This window comes from Narcine bancroftii, chromosome 1, assembly GCF_036971445.1.
Source record: "Narcine bancroftii isolate sNarBan1 chromosome 1, sNarBan1.hap1, whole genome shotgun sequence".
Lineage (NCBI taxonomy): Eukaryota > Metazoa > Chordata > Chondrichthyes > Torpediniformes > Narcinidae > Narcine > Narcine bancroftii.
In genome coordinates this window covers 405,167,345-405,187,647 of record NC_091469.1, presented here as the reverse complement: position 1 = coordinate 405,187,647, position 20,303 = coordinate 405,167,345, and the positions used below count along the sequence as shown (strand labels likewise).

The 20,303-nt window shown below is 45.0% G+C and overlaps 1 long non-coding RNA gene across 3 annotated transcripts in view; it reads right to left on the bottom strand.

The window, feature by feature from the left end:
• Positions 1 to 20,255, bottom strand: part of LOC138751504 (uncharacterized) — a 93,955-nt gene extending 73,700 nt beyond the window's left edge. The window contains exons 1-3 of one of the 3 annotated variants that reach the window (XR_011349997.1): positions 20,170 to 20,255; positions 16,067 to 16,183; positions 11,408 to 12,636 (exon numbers count right to left, since the gene is read on the bottom strand). This is a non-coding gene — a long non-coding RNA (uncharacterized lncRNA). Of the gene's footprint in view, positions 1 to 11,407; positions 12,637 to 16,066; positions 16,184 to 17,598; positions 17,669 to 20,169 lie in introns of those variants that run through there. The other 2 variants (XR_011349995.1, XR_011349996.1) reach the window with 2 other exon arrangements.
• Positions 20,256 to 20,303: the final 48 nt, after the last annotated feature.

The window sequence follows — 20,303 nt, the reverse complement described above, 5'->3', positions numbered from 1 at the left end:
AATAAATCGAGCACCATCATATTGAAGAAATAGAATTAAACCAACACAAAAAAGAAAACAAAAATTAATCAAACCATCCTTCCACGAAGCAAAGATAAAAGTTAACATATAGAAACCAAGTGACAACTATTGGGAAAAGGACAGCACCATTTCAAAACAACCATAATTGTTAAGATTATGATAATAGTCCATAAAAGAGCCCCAGGTCTATTGACAGTTAATATTTGAATCTTTGATGGCATATCTAATTAAGACATTTGACCATTGTGTATGTGTAGGTGGAGTATTATCTTTCCATGTAATAAAAAAATTGCACATCAAGCTATCAATGAAGTAAAGGATTGATATGCCATAGACATAGACCAGACCTGACTAATACAGGGATTTTATTAACAGACTCTTAGACACCACTATAATGGCCAGTGGGAAAGCATCTCCTTCTGATATACCAGTAGGGTGGAGCATCTCTACAACCATAGCCAATAGCAAGCAACTCCATAAATGAGAAGCAGTCAGTATAATATCCCACCATGACATCATCACAAGGATAAAATTTGGTTTTGAATTGGAGTCAGTAAAATATCATCTTGAAATGAACCAATTAGAGAAATTAAAGGGCAAGGTTCTAATTTGAACTTGATTATCACCAATAATGTTTAAAAGATATCTTTCCAAAATGTTTCTAAACTAGGGCAAGTCCAGAACATGTGAACCAAAGAAGCATCACCAATTTTACATTGGTCACATAGAGGATTTATATCTGAATAAAATAGAGACAATTTAACTTTAGACATATGTACTTTATGGACCACTTTAAATTGCAACAAGCAGTGTCGAGCACAAAAGGAGGTCATATTAATCAGATTATTAATAGAATCCCACACAGCATCTGAGAATGAAATATTCAAATCCTGTTCCCAATCGTTCTTAATTTTAACTAATGAGTTTATCCTTAAATCAAGCAAATTATTACAAATAAGAGATATTAAGCCTTTATGAGAAAGTTGTAAATCAAAAAGTGTATCAAGAATGCTTGTCTCGGAAATTCATGGAAAGTCAGGGATCTGAGACTGGACAAAATGTCTAACATAAATATCTAAAAAAATGAGTGTTTGGTGAGTTTTACCTCCAATTTTTTAAAGGAAGCAAAATTGTTGCCAATAAAAAGGTATTTAAAACATTTAATACTCTATCTATGCCCGTCTTTAAAGACAGTATCTTGCAAAGAAGGTTGAAAAAGATGATTAGATATAATAGGGCTGGCAAGAGAAACACTCTGAAATCCAAAACAAATGCCTTCTGGAAATCCAAATATGCAACATCAACCTGTTCCCCTCTATGTACCACATCCATTATCTCCTCAAGGAATTCCAGCAACTTTGTCAATTAAGACCTGTCGTTTCTGAACCCATGCTGCATCTGCCTGATGGAACCCTTTCATTCTAATTGTCTCTCTATTTTATCTTTAATGACAGCTTCAAACATTTTCCTGACTACAAACATTAAGCTAACTCGCTGATAGTTACCCGCCTTCTGCCTACATCCCATTTTTTAAAAATGACGTGACATTTGCTGTCTTCCAACCTGCCCGGAATCCAGAGAATTTTGGTAAATGACTACCAATGCATAGACTATAACTCGCTAACTCCCACCATTTCCTTCAGTACCCTGGGATGCATCCCATCAGGACTAGGGGATTTGTCCACTTTCAGACCCATTAGTTTGCTCATCACTATCTCCTTTGTAACAATTATTTTATCGAAGCCCTTGCCTCCCTTTTCACATCTCTATCACCACTCGTTGGCATGCTGGACATGTCTTCCACCATGAAGACTGACACAGAATATCTGTCCAATGCCTCAGCCATTTTCTCATTACTAAATTTCAATCTCCCTTTCTCATCTTCCAAGGGACTTATGTTGACTCTAACCACCTGTAGTACGCGTTGAAAGAACCAAAGACTTGTTGATCCAAACCAAGGATTTTATTAACTAAAAGACTGGAGCATATCGCAAGTAGGTCGACCAGTCCAGAATGACCTGGTCTGGCTAGGCACAATCCTTTAAAACCTGCCAGTAAGTGTGGCTACACTCTCAGCCAATCACAGTCATCCTACACTACCATCTGTACATATGTACATATACACATTAGTGATAGAATCTGTACTATCACACCACCCTCTTCCATCTTCTATATTTATGATTTTTTTTACTATCTGAGAAAACCACAAGACAAGGCAGAAACCTTCTGGATGGAGAGAGGGTGGGGGTTGCAGAAAGAGAGAGAGAGAGAGGGTTAAAACAGGCTGCAAACCATTCAGAGTCACAGACTCAAAAGTACCCTTAAGCGATAACTATAAACAAAGTTAATACTCTGAAAGAAGACAAAGAATAATGGTTGTTTATTCAGGAAAACAAATGGCGCATCTGTTTGGGACACTTAAAAAACATAGGTTTTATTATTGATCAGGCAGTCATCTGATAACACAAAGGTGGAGTGGCTTTATGTGAGATGGACAATTTTTCTGATTCTCTTTGTCAAGAAAATTATTGAACCTCCATGACCATTGAAATGGTAATTTTTATTGATCCATATCTGGGTGAAGGAAGCAGGATTACTCCTGCATTTGGATCATAACAATTTTGATGGTCAATTCATCTGACTTGTGCCTGGATTTTGGAAGCGTTGTAGAAATCACACATTTTGTTTCCCCTACACAAGGAAGGACATTTCTCTGGAAGCAAATTGACAAGGATTCATGAGTTTTCAGCAATCTGATCACTCAGTGTCTCACCTCCTTTGTAATTATTTCTGAGCATCAGTTTAAAAGTCTGAGTTCCAACACAGGATTTCTAAGACTTACCTTTGGGAATGACTTTCCAGAATTGTGGCAAAACTGAAATGGTTTGGGTAAACCACACACACACACACACACACACACACACACACACACACACACACACACACACACACACACACACACACACAAGTTCATGCATAGATGGGGTTAAATTAATTAATGTATTATACTATTAATAGTTAATAATAAATATATTGTTTTAAAAATGACATTGTCTTGGTAAATTTCTATTGGCTATTTTGCTATGGCAGATGACCATCGTACAGAGTGCATAATTCAGATGGGACATTTAGGCCACGCAATACTTAAATACTTCAGTTTTTAAATTGTGAATAAACAGAAGACATTGCTTTTCAGTCGTAATCAACTTGCACAGGTGAATTAGGGAAGCCAAAATTATACTCCAAGTATTAGATCTGACATGGAGATGCAGAGAAACTGCAGAAGCTGGAACCTTCAGAGAAAAACAGCATAGTGGAGGACTCGGCGGGTCAAGCGCCATCAGTGGGAAACAAAAAATTGTTGATGCTTCTGATTGGAGCCCTTCATTATGATTAACTTTGAGATGATTGCTAACTCTCTACCCATTTAGAATTACTTACTGTGAGAGGGGATACACCAGAAATGAAGTTATAATTGTCATAAATACTTGCCAAATCAGAAATTAAATTTTTCAGAATTATATTTGGACTGTAGTTCATATTGCCTGCTTTATATTGAGTTGGAAGGCAGTGACAAGTGGGGTGCCTCAGGGATCGGTGTTGGGTTCCTTGTTGTTTATCATTTTTATTAATGATTTAGAGGAGGATGTGGTTAACTAGGTAAGGAAATATGCGGATGATACAAAAATAGGGGGAGTGATGGTTAGTGAAGAAAGTTTTCTTGGATTACAGAAGGATTTGGTTTGTTCGGAAGAGTGGGCTGAAAGATGGCAGATGGAATTCAATGTAGACAAGTGCAAGGTGCTGCATTTTGGTAAAAATAACCAGAATAGGACATATGCAGTTAAGGGGAGGGTATTGAGGTACACAGAGGAACAGAGGGACCTGAGGGTTATGGTGCAGAGTTCATTGAAGGTGGATTCCTATGTAGGCAGGGTGGTTAAGAAGGCATATGGTATACTGGTCTTCATAAATCATAGTATAGAGTATAAGAGCTGGGAAGTGATGATGCGGCTATTTAAGACATTGGTGAGGTCTGGTTTGGAGTACTGTGCTCAGTTCTAGTCTCCAAATTATGGAAAGGATATAGATAAGGTGGAAAGGGTACAGAGAAGATTTACAAATATGTTGCCTGGCTTACAGCATCTGGATTAAAGGGAGAGATTAAGGAGACTGCGACTTTATTCATTGGAAAGTAGACAGCTGAGAGGGGACTTGATAGCGGTATTTAAAATTATGAAAGGAATAGATAGACTAGATATAAACAGACTCTTTCACCTGAGGGCAGGGGAGGTTGGAACAAGAGGGCATGAGTTAAGGGTAAGGGGGAAAAACTTTAGGAGAAATATTAGAGGATGCTTTTTCATTCAGCGAGTGGTGGCAGAATGGAATGAACTTCAAAAAGAGATAGTTGCGGCAGAGTCCCCCAACCAACCAATATTCCCCTGCAACCGCTGCAACCGTGTCTGCCTGTCCCACATCGGACTTGTCAGCCACAAACGAGCCTGCAGCTGACGTGGACATTTACCCCTCCATAAATCTTCGTCTGCGAAGCCAAGCTAAAGAGAGAGAGGATGTGCACATGGGGTTGGAGGGTTATGGGCAGAGAGCAGGAGGGTTGAGCTAGTGGAGTTGTTCAAGTGAAACGGTGTGGACTCGAAGAGCCGACATGGCCTGTTTCCACACTGTAAACAGTTATATGGTTAAAGTCAACATTTACCCTAGAATGGGTGTAAAGCTGAAACTCACTTTCACAAAATGCCGTGGATTCTGAAGCTTTTGGCACTGATGGGATTTTGTAAGGTTGCACATGAAATGAAGTCAAACAAATTGAGCTGCTGATCAGCAATAATGCAATACCAAAAATGAACTAATTGGTCCAATGACCTGATATAGATCCTAAAATTGTGTTCAATTATATAAACATTAAAAAAAAGTCTATACATTCCATTTCAGTCCTTTCCCCAGAAATGTTTTTTTCCTGAACTTTTCAAATTAAGATTAACTCCCTTTTTGACATTCTTCTTTGGCTTGGCTTCGCAGACGAAGATTTATGGAAGGGGTAAATGTCCACGTCAGCTGCAGGCTCGTTTGTGGCTGACAAGTCCGATGCGGGACAGGCAGACACGGTTGCAGCGGCTGCAGGGGAAAATTGGTTGGTTGGGGTTGGGTGTTGGGTTTTTCCTCCTTTGCCTTTTGTCAGTGAGGTGGGCTCTGCGGTCTTCTTCAAAGGAGGTTGCTGCCCGCCAAACTGTGAGGCGCCAAGATGCACGGTTTGAGGTGATATCAGCCCACTGGCGGTGGTCAATGTGGCAGGCACCAAGAGATTTCTTTAGGCAGTCCTTGTACCTTTTCTTTGGTGCACCTCTGTCATGGTGGCCAGTGGAGAGCTCGCCATATAACACGATCTTGGGAAGGCGATGGTCCTCCATTCTGGAGACGTGACCCACCCAGCGCAGCTGGATCTTCAGCAGCGTGGACTCGATGCTGTCGACCTCTGCCATCTCGAGTACTTCGATGTTAGGGATGAAGGCGCTCCAATGAATGTTGAGGATGGAGCGGAGACAACGCTGGTGGAAGCGTTCTAGGAGCCGTAGGTGATGCCGGTAGAGGACCCATGATTCGGAGCCGAACAGGAGTGTGGGTATGACAACGGCTCTGTATACGCTAATCTTTGTGAGGTTTTTCAGTTGGTTGTTTTTCCAGACTCTTTTGTGTAGTCTTCTTTTCAAATTTTCCTACGCACAACCCCATGCATGTTCTTGTAGCCTTGTAATAATAATGTAACAATGATCAATTCTTTGCCTTTACAACCCTTGTGTCAGTCTGGCAATATTTCAAAAGAAAAGTCAATATTTTTCAATACAAGCAGAGTTTGTCAAACACAGCCAGTTTAATCAGTTGGAAGGAACAGAAGCCAATTGTCAGAACCAGGTTGTTCTCCAAAATGATTGCGGGCAAATTGAAACAAAAGTTTAAAGATAAGTTGAATTTTGAGACCTTCCACTATAAATATCTTCATTTGGTGTTTGTTCTGAAAATTTGTGAGACATATTTGGGACTGCTACAGATGTCCACCCAGATTCAGTAAATCTCACCTCAGCTTTTCTGTAGGTTGACTCCTATTGTCTTGCATGACATGAACTTTGATATCAGATCTGTGCCTCATGCTTGTATCTCATCGCTCTTTCTGGAATGCCAACCAATTTAAATAAAAATGAGATCAAATGTGAACTGGAAGATAAAATGTACAGTGAAAGTGTGTGACCAATGTAATTTACCTAACATTATTTGTGTTCAAACTATGTTACAAAATTAAAGAACTGTTTCCATTATCCCTCTTCAGTGGCTGTCTTACCTCATTGGAGTAAACTCTCTGAAATCTGGTCTCAGACCTGACAGGGGCCAACACATCGTCTTTAGTGGTTTGGCTCTTCCAATATTCTTGCTGTAGATCTCCAGTCACTTTTTATGTCTCGATTTTGCTTTGTAAAAAACATTGAAATCAAATGGGGTTTCCAGACACCAAGATGTATGGTGTTTATCTGAATACCTGAATCACCTATCACCAAGGTTCAGATACAGATCACTTCCAATTGCGATCAAGAATTTCTACTCTCTAATCTCTGTCAACATTTGGAGCAATGGTTTTCAAACAGCAACCCCCCCGCCCCACTAAACTTACATTCCACCTTAAGTAATCTTATGCCATCAGTGCTCTGTGATTAGTAAGGGATTGCTTAAGGTGGTATGTGAGTGGGAAGGGAAGGTTGAGAATCATTACTCTATACCCAATTGTTACTGATATATTTCAGTTGAGAAAAATTGTCATTAGCCCATTTCCTTTGGAGTTATGAAACTATGCTCATAACAAGTCAATTAGGATGATTAAAACAGTGGTTTTCAAACCTTTTCTTTCCACTCACATACCACCTTAAGCATTCCCTTACTAATCACAGAGCATATGGCCTAGGGAATACTTAAAGTGGAATGTGAGTTTGGGGAGAAGTTTGAAAACCACTGGGCTAACTCTATTTGATAAAGCATGTTCTAAAATTGCTCCTTTAAAATAAAGTAGAGAAAAAATTCTGAGCCATTAGATTTAGTAAATATACTGTTGAGATCACATTTATAAGCATTTTAATGTTCTTTCATGGAACCACCTGTGATATAGCCAGTTGAGACCACATACAGAGAATTATTTTCCTGAAGGCTTTAACAACTGCTGCGCTGTTCTAAGGTGTGCAGGATGTTTCCTGCTGTGGCACACTAATTAGCTTCACTGAGCTCTCCCATTACTGCACAGCTCAGACCGTTTGAAAATGAAGGTGTGAAACTCTTTGTGATGATCCTTTTCTCCATTCACTTTAATCGGTATTTACCCGGGGTGGTTGATGAGCAAAGGTGATGTGGAGGGAACTGTTGGGAACAAATTCCATTCTGCAGTCATTTTACAATCTGTTGAATTTTTTTAAAATTGAAATCATTTCAAGAAAGTATTTTATCGCCAGGAAAATCCTTTGAGACTTTAATTGTCTACCTTTTTTATATCAGAAGAGCCTGAAGCCACAAGAGTCTCTGACTGAGTGAGTTACACTGATCTGGTTAATGATCTGGATAAAGAATATATGATCCAGTCCATATTGGAGCAACCCAAAAGATTAAACAGTGCCCTCCATCAACAGTCAATCAACAGGGTGTCCCATCAACAATCATCAGTGGACTCCAGCAACAGTCAATCTACAGTTCACCCCAACAACAATCAATCATCCGTGCAGCCCAGCAATAGTTGATCATCAATGCACCCCAACAACATCAATCATTGGTGCACCTCATCAATCGTCAATCAACTGTACACTCCAGCAACAATGAGCAGTGCACTCCATCAACAGTCAATCAAGAGAGTATCCCAGCAGTGATGTAAAACAAACCTCTATGACTTGTGGAATTGTCGGTGGTAGTCAAGTGGTAAAATGACTGCATCTGAGTCAGAAGATGTTACACTAAAATCTAACTTCAATTATTTAAACGATATTATGGTGTTGCATTGCTCGAAGTGTTGTCTTTCAGTTTTTGATATTGAACTGAGGCCCTGTTTGCTTTCTCAGCTGCTTGCAATAAATCACAAGTGCTATTTTTTTAAGACAACAATCGTCTCTGTCCATTCACCTGCAAGTGACTCACGAGTGCTATTTTGAAGGCAATTTCATTAGTGTCCTATCCAATATATATTTACATAACTACATTATTAAATCCGATTGGATGATAATTATTACATGGGAATTCAGTGGGTGCAAATTAGTACTTTACAGCAATGGCCACACTCTAGAAGCACACGTTTGGTTGTAAAATGTTTCATGATAATCTGAAAACCAAATGAAAGTTCCTGTATGCACTTTTGTAACACCATTTTGTTTTACATGCATGGTAAATAAGAGTATTTATTATTCAGCTCTCTCTCTCTCTATTTATCTTTTTAATTTAATTTAATGTATACTTTTGTTGTTGCTTTTTTTCAAAAAGTACCTGTTTTGCGGCAACAAGTAAGAATTTTGATGCATTGTACTATGTGTATGACAATAAACACTTTTATTATAATTATTGTTGTTAAACAAAAACTCTGTGAAACCTGAGTTGTGGGGAGCCCAGAACTGGGTTGAGGTGCTCTAGTGGAGAGCAGGCAGTAATGGATTAGTTAAGGTGGCATGTGAGTGGAAAAAAACAAAAGTTGAGACCACTGCTCTAGGGAATAAAGTTCTAATCTATTTAACATTTTCTGTAAGTCCCAGCGATATCCTTGTAAATCTTCTCCACACTCTTTCAATCTGAGCATTGGTGCACCTCCTGTTTACGCTGCTGACCAAAGACCGCATGGACACATCCATGTGCAACAGAATCAAGTTTGAAGATAACACAACAGTAGTCAGCCTCATCAACAATAATGATGAGTTGCACTGCAGATAAGATGTGGAAAATCTCTTGATATGGTGTGAGAATGGGAATCCATTACTAACCATAGAGCACCTATGGCATTGAAACCAACATGTAGAAAGAGATGTGGAAAAGATTTCTCTTCAAGGGGGTAGTAGAAGTCTGGAACTCATTTCCAAGAAGAAGAGTCAAGGTAGAAAATCGTGCAAAGTTGAGACTTGCTCAAAGATGGAATTGAACTGGGTGGGATTTTTATTGACCATCTCTGACTGCACAGGCCAAAATATTTTCCTTTATCAAAAAGTTTTTGTGATTTCCATAATACAATGAACATGGCTTGTGAAAAAAAGTATCAGATTTTGATTTAATATTATTGTCACAGGCAGCAAGATACAGTGAAAAACTTTCCCTCCCTCCATTGTCTTGATCTAACGGGATCATTGTCTGAAGAGGGCACTCAAAACCATTGAGCACCCCCTCCACCCCGTATGCTTCATATTTCACCTGCTCCCATTGGGAATGAGATACAGGAGTATAAGAGCTAGCACCACCAACCTGAAGAAAAGATTCTTTCAACGGGCAGGGAGAATGCTGAGTGGCCAAAGGAAATCCTCCCTCTAACCATCCGAGACTCTCATATTTATGAAACTGTAGTGGGCTGAGCGACTGCGCAGTTGGACGGGATGAATCGCCGCCCCAGTCGTCCAGCACAAGATGGCGCGGGCTCCACTTCCCTTCTGAGGAAAGCCCATGGTTGGCAACACACGTTGCCCAGGGGACAGTGCCGCTTCCATGTTGTGCGCTGCTTCCGTGTTGCTGCCCACTTCCTAAGGCCAGCGCGGCCCTCACAGGAAGTGGGTGGTCTCTGCAAGGAGCGTGAGGAGTTCAGAAATAAAGTTCAGTCACTGGTTCACCTCGTGCTGCGTGGACGTCTCTTATTTAATTAGCACTGCTATTAGCAGATGCTACAAAACATTTTTTTTTTAATTTATTTGTTTCTATGAATAGTTGTCTGGCTTTGTGGCTAAGAAGGAAAGGGAGGAGAAGAGGCAAGCTGCAGGGATGGGGATTCCACAGTTAGGGCAACAGATAAGAGTTTCTGTGGAAGAGATCAAGAATCCCAGGTGGTATGTTGCCTCCCTGGTGCTAGGGTTTGAGATATCTTAAACTGAGTTCATGGCATTTTCAGAAGGGTGAGTTAGCCAGATGTTGATGTCCATGCATGCACCAATGACTTGGGTAAGAAGCATAATGAGCTCCTGCAAAGTGAGCTCAGGGAGAAAAGCATTAAGTTGAAAGGCAAGACTTCCAGGGTTATGATCTCAGGATTGCTACTCATGCTAAATATCAGTGAGGTTATAAATAGAAAGACAATGCAGCTTACCATGTGACTAATGAGATGGTGCAGGAGGAAGGGCTTCAGATTTCTGAATCATTGGGTTCTCTTCCAGGGCAGATGGCACCTGTCCTGATGGGATTGTTTTTTTTCTGAACTGGAAAGGGACTAATATGCTGCTCTGGGGGGACTTAAACTAGATTTGCAGGGGGATGGGAATAAGAGTCCCAAAGGAAATAGTGGAGTGGAGGAAGAAAGGATGATAAGACTGCATGTAAAATCAGAAATCAAAGGATTGTGAGAAATGTTCTCAGGTTCAGCTATTTCAATGCAAAAAGCATCGTAGAAAAGGCAGACAAATTAGACCGTGGATTAGCATATGGAATAAGACATTTGTGGCCATTAGTGAAACTTGGTTACAGGAAGGGCAGGACTGGTAGCTTAATGTTCTGGGCTTCCGTTGTGGAAGGGATGAAAAGGGGAGGAGTGGCATTGTCATGGAAAAATATCATAGCTGTGCTCTGGCAGGACAGACCAGAAGGCTCGTCTATTGAGGCATTATGTGTGGAGCTGAGTATCTGGAAAGGTATGACCACACTCATGGGTTGCATAATAGCCCATCTAATTGTCAGCAAGAATTGAAGGACCAAATCTGTGGAGAGATTTGGGGCAGAGGGTTGGTGTAGTGGTTAGCACAATGCCTTTTCGGGACCAGGGTTCGAATGATGCATTGTCTGTAAGGGGTTTGTATGTTCTCTCTATGTTGTCGGTAAGGAGTTTGTATGTTCTCACCTGGGTTTCTTCCAGGTGCTCCAGTTTCCTTCCACCCAAAATGTATGGGGTCGGAGGTGGCGAGGGGGGGGTAGGGTAATTAGGTGTAAATTGAGCAGCATGGGCTCATGTGCTGAAATGGCCTGTTACTGTGCTGTATGTGTAAATTAAAATTTAATTTAGAGAGCAGACAACTGCAGGAAGCAAAGTTGTAATAGCAGGAGATTTTAACTTTCCACATATTGACTGAGTCTCCTATGCTGTAAAAGGGCTTACAGTTTGTCAAATGCATTCAGGAAAGTTCTTTTAAAATATTTTTATTGATTTTCACAAATAAACATGCATATTCAAAATATTTATGGAATGAATAATATTAATGACAAATTAGATATCTCACCAAACTATAAAACACACATAATGCAACCATATTACAAAATTTATCACATACAGCGTGATTCTAAACCCCATCCCCAACCCAAGTTGCATGACTAAAGAAAAAAGTGTACTTTGTTCATGAAATAAAATGGAAAATATTAAAATTTGAAAATAATATTATCCCTGGAAGTTATGAAAGTAATTCAGGAAAGGTTCCCATAACATTTGAAACGTTATACTTGAAATGTTAATTGAATAACGGATCTTTTCTAGGTTTAAACAGGACATAATGCCCCTCATCCATTGAGCATGAGTGGGCGGTATAGCATCCTTCCATCTAAACAATATCACCCGTCTAGTCAAGAGACATGCAAACGATGGAATATGACTTTTAATTAGAGTTATAAGAATATCATCCTCTCCAGTTGTACCAAAAAAGAGCAACCAAAGGATTAGGCTCTAAAAATCATAGCAAAAGTATTGGCCAATAGGTTGGCGGAATATTTGCTGAAATTATCGAATCCAGACCAAGTTGGATGTGCACAAAAGAGGCAATCAGCAGAAAATATAGCTGGATTGCTTAATATGGTACATCTGACACACTCAGGGGTAGATCCAGGCAGGCCATAGCTCTGGATGCAGAGAAAGCCTTTGATAGATTGGAGTGGGACTTTCTGTTCAAAGTACTGGAGAAATTTGGATTGGGACAAACATTTATTAATTGGGTTAAGACACTCTATTATAAACCTTAAGCTAAAATTAATACAAACAGGCAAATATCTCCAGTGTTTCCACTGAGTATGTCCATTAGACAAAGCTGTCCCTGTCCCCAGTGCTATTCAAACTGGCTATTGAGCCGTTGGAAGAAGCCATTTGATGGGATTCAGACATATAAGGGCCAGGAGGAACACAAAATCAATCTATTTACCGATGATGTGTTAGTATATTTGACAGATCCTGGGTGGTCATTGGCTAAGATGAGGACCACACTGGTGGATTCTGGGAAGATTTCTTAAGTTAAATCTGGACAATAGTGAAATTATGCCTATGACAAAAGGGGATTACAGACAATACCAACAAGGAAGTCAAATCAAATGGTCACAAGAAGGCATTAAATATCTGATGCGAAAGTAAAAACTTGAGTCTCATCATGGATAAACGAAGGAGAACCAGGAATGACCACCCTCCATTATGTTATGCCCCTGAAAATGGAGAGAAAGTCACAAGAGTGATCGGGTGATGTTTCCTCAGTGGAAGTGTTAACTTGACTCAATTATCAAATATATACACAATTTCCAAACAACATACCAGCTCGGTTACAGTAGAATACATACCCTCTATAAATTACAATGATGTACAGTATTTCCCTGAGATGTTATTATCTTTACTGCTACTGCTAAATAATATAACTATGGCTCAGTAAACACTTGCAGAACTTGTAGAAGTTCCTAAATACATATACCAACAACTTTCAAATACATTTACTTATGTGTATATTTGACTTAACCACGTGGTGGTATCATTCGGTACAGCTATGGGTTGCATTCAGCTAACACGCAGGGGCTTTGCTCACACACAGCCACACACACACACACACACACACACACACACACACACACACACACACACACACACACACACACACACACACACACACTTGGTCGTACTCGGCAAAACTGTACTTTAACTTACTCAAAACGTTACATCAACATTCTCTTGACACTTGAAATATCTTAGTGAATTATCACAACCACTCTACCAGTGTGGACTACTCACAACAGACCTGAAAATGGAGAGAAATAGACACAAGAGTGATTGGGTGATGTTTCCTCAGTGGGAGTGTTTACTTGAATGAGGGACATATCGCAATTCCCCCGGGTAATCTGGGTAGAGGCACTAATAATACTATTATGGTTCCATTCTTGCCAATAAAGAATTAAATAAACAATGAATGAATTAAAAATATTTTTGGCATTTTAACCCTTTTATGAGTTTCTACTGTTTTAGGCACCTTTTGAACACATCTTATAAATACCTTTTAAGAACATTTCTTACAAACACATTTTTACCCTTATCACAGCATTGTCACCTTATTACAGACCATGAATTTACTGTCTTTTAGACTTGTCACAACTAGACATCAACAACTCTGTAGTAGAGAGTAGAGAGCACCAAGTTACTTGGAGTTCACTTAACTAGTGACTTATCGTGGACACTCAATATCTTCTCACTTGTCAGAAAGGCAAAACAGTGACTGCACTTCCTGAGAAGACTGAAGTGGGCAAGGCTACTAGCCACCATATGTCAACCTTCTATAGGAGCTCTATCCAGAGCATCCTGGTTGGCTGCATCACAGGGTGGTATGGCTGCTGCAGAGAAATGAATCGGAGGTCAATCCACAGGACCATAAGGGTTGCAGAGAGGATCATTGGAGTCTCTTTCCTCCTCAATGGTGTGATCTACCAGAATCTAAAGAGAGGAGTAAAACTCATTGAGGACCTTTTCCACCCTTGTGCACACCATCTTTCAGCTGCTCCTATAAAGGAAAGAGATACAGGAGGATCAGAGCCAGCACCACCAGGCTGAGGAACAGCTTCTTCCCATGGGCGGTGAGAATGCTGAATGACCAAAGGAACTGCTCACACTAACTAAATATTTCTGAAACAATATCTATTTACTTATGCGTATATATGAATACTGCATAGCTATTATTTGTCTGCATGTGTGTTATGTCTGGTTGTATGCCTGCATGTTTTGTTCCGAGGACCAAAGAACGCTGTTTCATCGGTTTTGTACTCGCGCAATTGAATGACAATAAACTTGACTTAAATATTGTGTACGAATCATAATAAAAGCACAAAAATAAATTAAAACTTTACATGGGGAAGGTCACTTATTATAAATTGGAATTCACTCTCATTTGATACATTAAATAAGTAGAACATTTAACATGAACATCTAGATGAAAAATGAACAAATATTGCAAAGTAGAAACATAAACATTCATGAGAGTACTTTTGACATTGACATTTGTATTAATACATATCCTGCGTGGTTCCCAATAGCAGCTGCCCACTGAGGTTATAACTGATGTCTTTGCTGATCTGACTCATGGAATATTGCCTTAAGAAACTCTCCCCAGAGCTGCTATGGAGATGAGGCAAAGTTTAGGAGATGCAATTGCCAATAGCAACTTCACCTAACTTGTGATTATCCACACAGCTCAAGGTCTGTGCCATGAGTAACACACTGTGAGGCAAGGGGTGATTATTATGCACAGCACAAATCTTTGTCATATACTTGTACTAAAGGTTCTTAGAGAGCCTGAAATAAGGTGTGTAATATGCCTCAGGGAGGAAAGTGCAGTCTAATGCACATTGGCACCACGAGAAACATTTAATTGGCAACTTGCCTCAGGATTCATTCTTTGTTTTACTGAGGGATTAAAATAAAATACTTGAGAAAATGGTGGCTCTGCTGAAGATCCTGTTACAGTAGCGCTGTCGCTGGTGCAGAGAGTAGGGAATGGAGTCACAGCGCTCCCATGGGGTCCAACCGCCCGGGCCAACTGCTGTCAACTCTGTACAGGCTTCAAATGGCCTGTAAATAGAGCCGACATTGATTTTATTTAAAAATAATGCAACTGCGGGGTCTGCGCCCAAGACGGCAGCACCAATAATCAACAGCAGTCACAAGGGGTTGCGGACTCCAGGGAAGCAGAGGACTGGCGCAGGGCACCAGAAAACTAGGACCTGCCCACAGTTTGAGGAGAAGCAGAGGAGACGATCCATGGGATGGTGACCATGGTGGTGGACCAGTGAGGGACCCTGAGGCTGAAGAACACAAAGGCAGCTGGCTGTTGGCAACTTGAGGTGAGGAACCCATGCCTGATCCTGGTAACTGTGGTTGAAGGATTCACACCGGGCAGTGGACTGCTGGAGGCCTGCTCAAGATTGGCTGAAGTGGTACCAGGCATCAGAACTGGAATGCGAGAGGGTGACAAGGGTGCTGAAGGGGTTTTGATCGTGTCGGAGGTTCAGATCTGGAGCTCAAGATGCTGATGGTTTGGACTCTGTGTGGATGCAGGGGCAGCAGGAGCACTGGAGGTGAATCCATGGACACTGGGTGACCAGGGGTGCAATGCTCATTTTTTAGGTGCCGGAGCTCACCAAAAATTGCAATGAGGTGCCAGAGCAGCCCCATGAGGTGTTGGAGTGGTGCTCCACTGCACCCCTGACGGTATATCTGAGGGAATTCTCTTCTGCTTCTCTTTCTCTTACTGTAAGAGGCACTTCAGGCGATTTCTTCTCATGGTGAATTAAAAACAAATTTTGAGTCAAGTGGCACTGCCTTTATTACATGACAATAAATTGAATCTTGAATCTTAAGTTTCACATTTTTGTGCATTTCTCCATTGGGAATTTGAAGACCATTATACATGTTGATGACATCATTATTGCAAATGATTGGGGGGGTGGGGGGAATAAAACATCAGCTGCACCAGAGACGTACCCAGACCGTCTGAGCTGGTTTAACATGCAAACTGGGGTAGCTCATATGACTTTTGCACTCACGTTCCCCAACAATAAATTCCATATTCAGCATTGCTGGAAGCCAGACAGAGATGAGTACCTGTCTATGGTCGTTTGGTGCTAATCCTGCCACAGATCTTCAGCTGTGCAGACAATGATGAGGGTGGTGAAGGTGGCTTCCACTACTCCTAAAATTTCTTTGGCGATTTTAAATTACCTTGAGAAAACAAAAAGAGGTAGTCTCAAAGTGGCATATTTATTGACCATTTTCCACATTTCTGTTAGTTGTGGAATAGTTCCTGCAGATTGGAGGATTGCATTTAAATAAGTGAAGAGGGTGAAAACAGACCAGTTAGTCCTAAACAATAATGGGGGAAAGGCCAGAAGCTTAGATATAGTAGACAACATGGATTTATTTTAATATTCTCACATCTATCAATCTCCACTTGAATACAATTAATAGCTGACCTTCCACAGATCAATGAGATGAGGACTTCACAAGCCTTTAGGTAAACACAGAGCTCTCCATTTCAACCCTTTACTTTGAGACTATTCCGAAACAACCGCAAGAAACTGGTCCCTCATTGCATAGATTGATCTCTCAGTGGCAAAACAAGCACCATCTGCAGCTGGAGTAAGATGCCGGGGCAGTCCGGCATCACCTCAGACCCACCTGTCGGGGCAGTCCGGTGTCACCCCCATCCCCACCTGCCGGGGCAGTCCGGTATCACCCCAGACCCACATGTCGGGGAAGTCCGATATCACCCCCATCCCCACCTGCCGTGGTAGTCTGGTATCACCCCCATCCCCACCTGCCGGAGTAGTCTGGTATCGTCTCAGACCCACCTACCAGGGCAGTCAGGTTTCACCCCCATCCCCACCTGCCGGGGCAGCTGGTATCGCCCCAGACCCACCTGCCGGTGCAGTCCGGTATCGCCCCAGAACCACCTGCTGGAGCAGTCCAGTATCGTCCCAGACCCACCTGTCGGGGCAGACCGGTATCACCCCCATCCCCACCTGCCGGGGCAGTCCGGTATTGCCTCATCCCCACCTGCCGGGCAGTCCAGTATCACCCCAGATCCACCTGTCGGGGCAGTCCGGTATCGCCCCCATACACACCTGCCAGGGCAGTCCGGTATCGTCCCCATCCCCACCTGCCGTGGTAGTCTGGTATCACCCCCATCCCCACCTGCCGGAGTAGTCCGGTATCGTCTCAGACCCACCTACCAGGGCAGTCAGGTTTCACCCCCATCCCTACCTGCCAGGGCAGTCCGGTATCGCCCCAGACCCACCTGCCGGTGCAGTCCGGTATCGCCCCAGAACCACCTGCTGGAGCAGTCCGGAATTGCCCCAGACTCACCTGTTGGGGCAGTCCAGTATCGCCCCAGACCCACCTGTCGGGGCAGTCCGGTATCACCCCAGACTGACCTGCCGGGCAGTCCAGTAACGTCCCAGACCCACCTGTAGGGGCAGTCCGGTATCACCCCCATCCCCACCTGCCAGGGAGTCCGGTATTGTCCCCATCCCCACCTGCCGGGGCAGTCCAGTATTGCCCCCGACCCACCTGCCAGGGCAGTCCAGTATTGCCCCAGACCCACCTGCCGGGACAGTCCTGTACCGCCCCAGACACACCTGCCGGGGAAGTCCGGTATCACCCCCATCCCCAGCTGCCGGGGAGTCCGGTATCACCCCCATCCCCACCTGCCGGGCAGTCCAGTATCACCCCAGATCCACCTGTCGGGGCAGTCTGGTATCGCCCCCATCCACACCTGCCAGGGCAGTCCGGTATTGTCCCCATCCCCACCTGCCGTGGTAGTCTGGTGTCACCCCCATCCCCACCTGCCGGAGTAGTCCGGTATCGTCTCAGACCCACCTACCAGGGCAGTCAGGTTTCACCCCCATCCCTACCTGCCGGGGCAGTCCGGTATCGCCCAAGACCCACCTGCCGGTGCAGTCCGGTATCGCCCCAGAACCACCTGCTGGAGCAGTCCGGTATTGCCCCAGACTCACCTGTTGGGGCAGTCCTGTATCGCCCCATCCCCACCTGCCGGGGAGTCCGGTATCACCCCCATCCCCACCTGCCGGGGAAGTCCGGTATCTTCCCCATCCCCACCTGCCGGTGAAGTCCGGTATCACCCCCATCCCCACCTGCCGGGGAAGTCCGGTATCACCCCCATCCCCACCTGCCGGAGTAGTCCGGTATCGTCTCAGACCCACCTACCAGGGCAGTCAGGTTTCACCCCCATCCCTACCTGCCAGGGCAGTCCGGTATCGCCCCAGACCCACCTGCCGGTGCAGTCCGGTATCGCCCCAGAACCACCTGCTGGAGCAGTCCGGAATTGCCCCAGACTCACCTGTTGGGGCAGTCCAGTATCGCCCCAGACCCACCTGTCGGGGCAGTCCGGTATCACCCCAGACTGACCTGCCGGGCAGTCCAGTAACGTCCCAGACCCACCTGTAGGGGCAGTCCGGTATCACCCCCATCCCCACCTGCCAGGGAGTCCGGTATTGTCCCCATCCCCACCTGCCGGGGCAGTCCAGTATTGCCCCCCGACCCACCTGCCAGGGCAGTCCAGTATTGCCCCAGACCCACCTGCCGGGACAGTCCTGTATCGCCCCAGACACACCTGCCGGGGAAGTCCGGTATCACCCCCATCCCCACCTGCGGGGGAGTCCGGTATCACCCCCATCCCCACCTGCCGGGCAGTCCAGTATTGCCCCAGACCCACCTGCCGGGACAGTCCTGTATCGCCCCAGACACACCTGCCGGGGAAGTCCGGTATCACCCCCATCCCCACCTGCGGGGGAGTCCGGTATCACCCCCATCCACACCTGCCAGGGCAGTCCGGTATCGTCCCCATCCCCACCTGCCGTGGTAGTCTGGTATCACCCCCATCCCCACCTGCCGGAGTAGTCTGGTATCGTCTCAGACCCACCTACCAGGGCAGTCAGGTTTCACCCCCATCCCTACCTGCCGGGGCAGTCCGGTATCGCCCCAGACCCACCTGCCGGTGCAGTCCGGTATCGCCCCAGAACCACCTGCTGGAGCAGTCCGGTATTGCCCCAGACTCACCTGTTGGGGCAGTCCTGTATCGCCCCATCCCCACCTGCCGGGGAGTCCGGTATCACCCCCATCCCCATCTGCCGGGGAAGTCCGGTATCTTCCCCATCCCCACCTGCCGGTGAAGTCCGGTATCACCCCCATCCCCACCTGCCGGGGAAGTCCGGTATCACCCCCATCCCCACCTGCCGGGGAAGTCCGGTATCGTCCCAGACCCACCTGCCGGGGAAGTCCGGTATCACTCCCATCCCCACCTGCCAGGGAGTCTGGTATCGTCCCCATCCCCACCTGCCGGGGAAGTCCGGTATCACTCCCATCCCCACCTGCCAGGGAGTCCGGTATCGTCCCCATCCCCACCTGCCGGGGAAGTCCGGTATCACCCCCATCCACACCTGCCAGGGAGTCCGGTATCGTCCCCATCCACACCTGCCAGGGAGTCCGGTATCGACCCCATCCACACCTGCCAGGGAGTCCGGTATCGTCCCCATCCCCACCTGCCGGGGAAGTCCGGTATCACCCCCATCCCTACCTGGCGGGGAAGTCCGGTATCACCCCCATCCACACCTGCCAGGGAGTCCGGTATCATCCCTATCCGGGGAAGTCCGGTATCACCCCCATCCCCATCTGCCAGTGAGTCCGGTATCACTCCCATCCCCACCTGCCGGGGAAGTCCGGTATCACCCCCATCCCCATCTGCCAGTGAGTCCGGTATCACTCCCATCTCCACCTGCCGGGGAAGTCCGGTATCACCCCCATCCCCATCTGCCGGTGAAGTCCGGTATCACCCCCATCCCCATCTGCCAGTGAGTCCGGTATCACTCCTATCCCCACCTGCCGGGGAAGTCCGGTATCACCCCCATCCCCATCTGCCAGTGAGTCCGGTATCACTCCCATCCCCACCTGCCGGGGAAGTCCGGTATCACCCCCATCCCCATCTGCCAGTGAGTCCGGTATCACTCCCATCTCCACCTGCCGGGGAAGTCCGGTATCACCCCCATCCCCATCTGCCGGTGAAGTCCGGTATCACCCCCATCCCCATCTGCCAGTGAGTCCGGTATCACTCCTATCCCCACCTGCCGGGGAAGTCCGGTATCACCCCCATCCCCATCTGCCAGTGAGTCCGGTATCACTCCCATCCCCACCTGCCGGTGAAGTCCGGTATCGCCCTCACGCCACTTGCTGGTACAGTCCGGTATAATCCTAACTCACAGGCTGCTTCAGACCGGTATCACTCCAACGCCACCTGACGGCGCAGGCGGGCATTGCGGCAAGACCC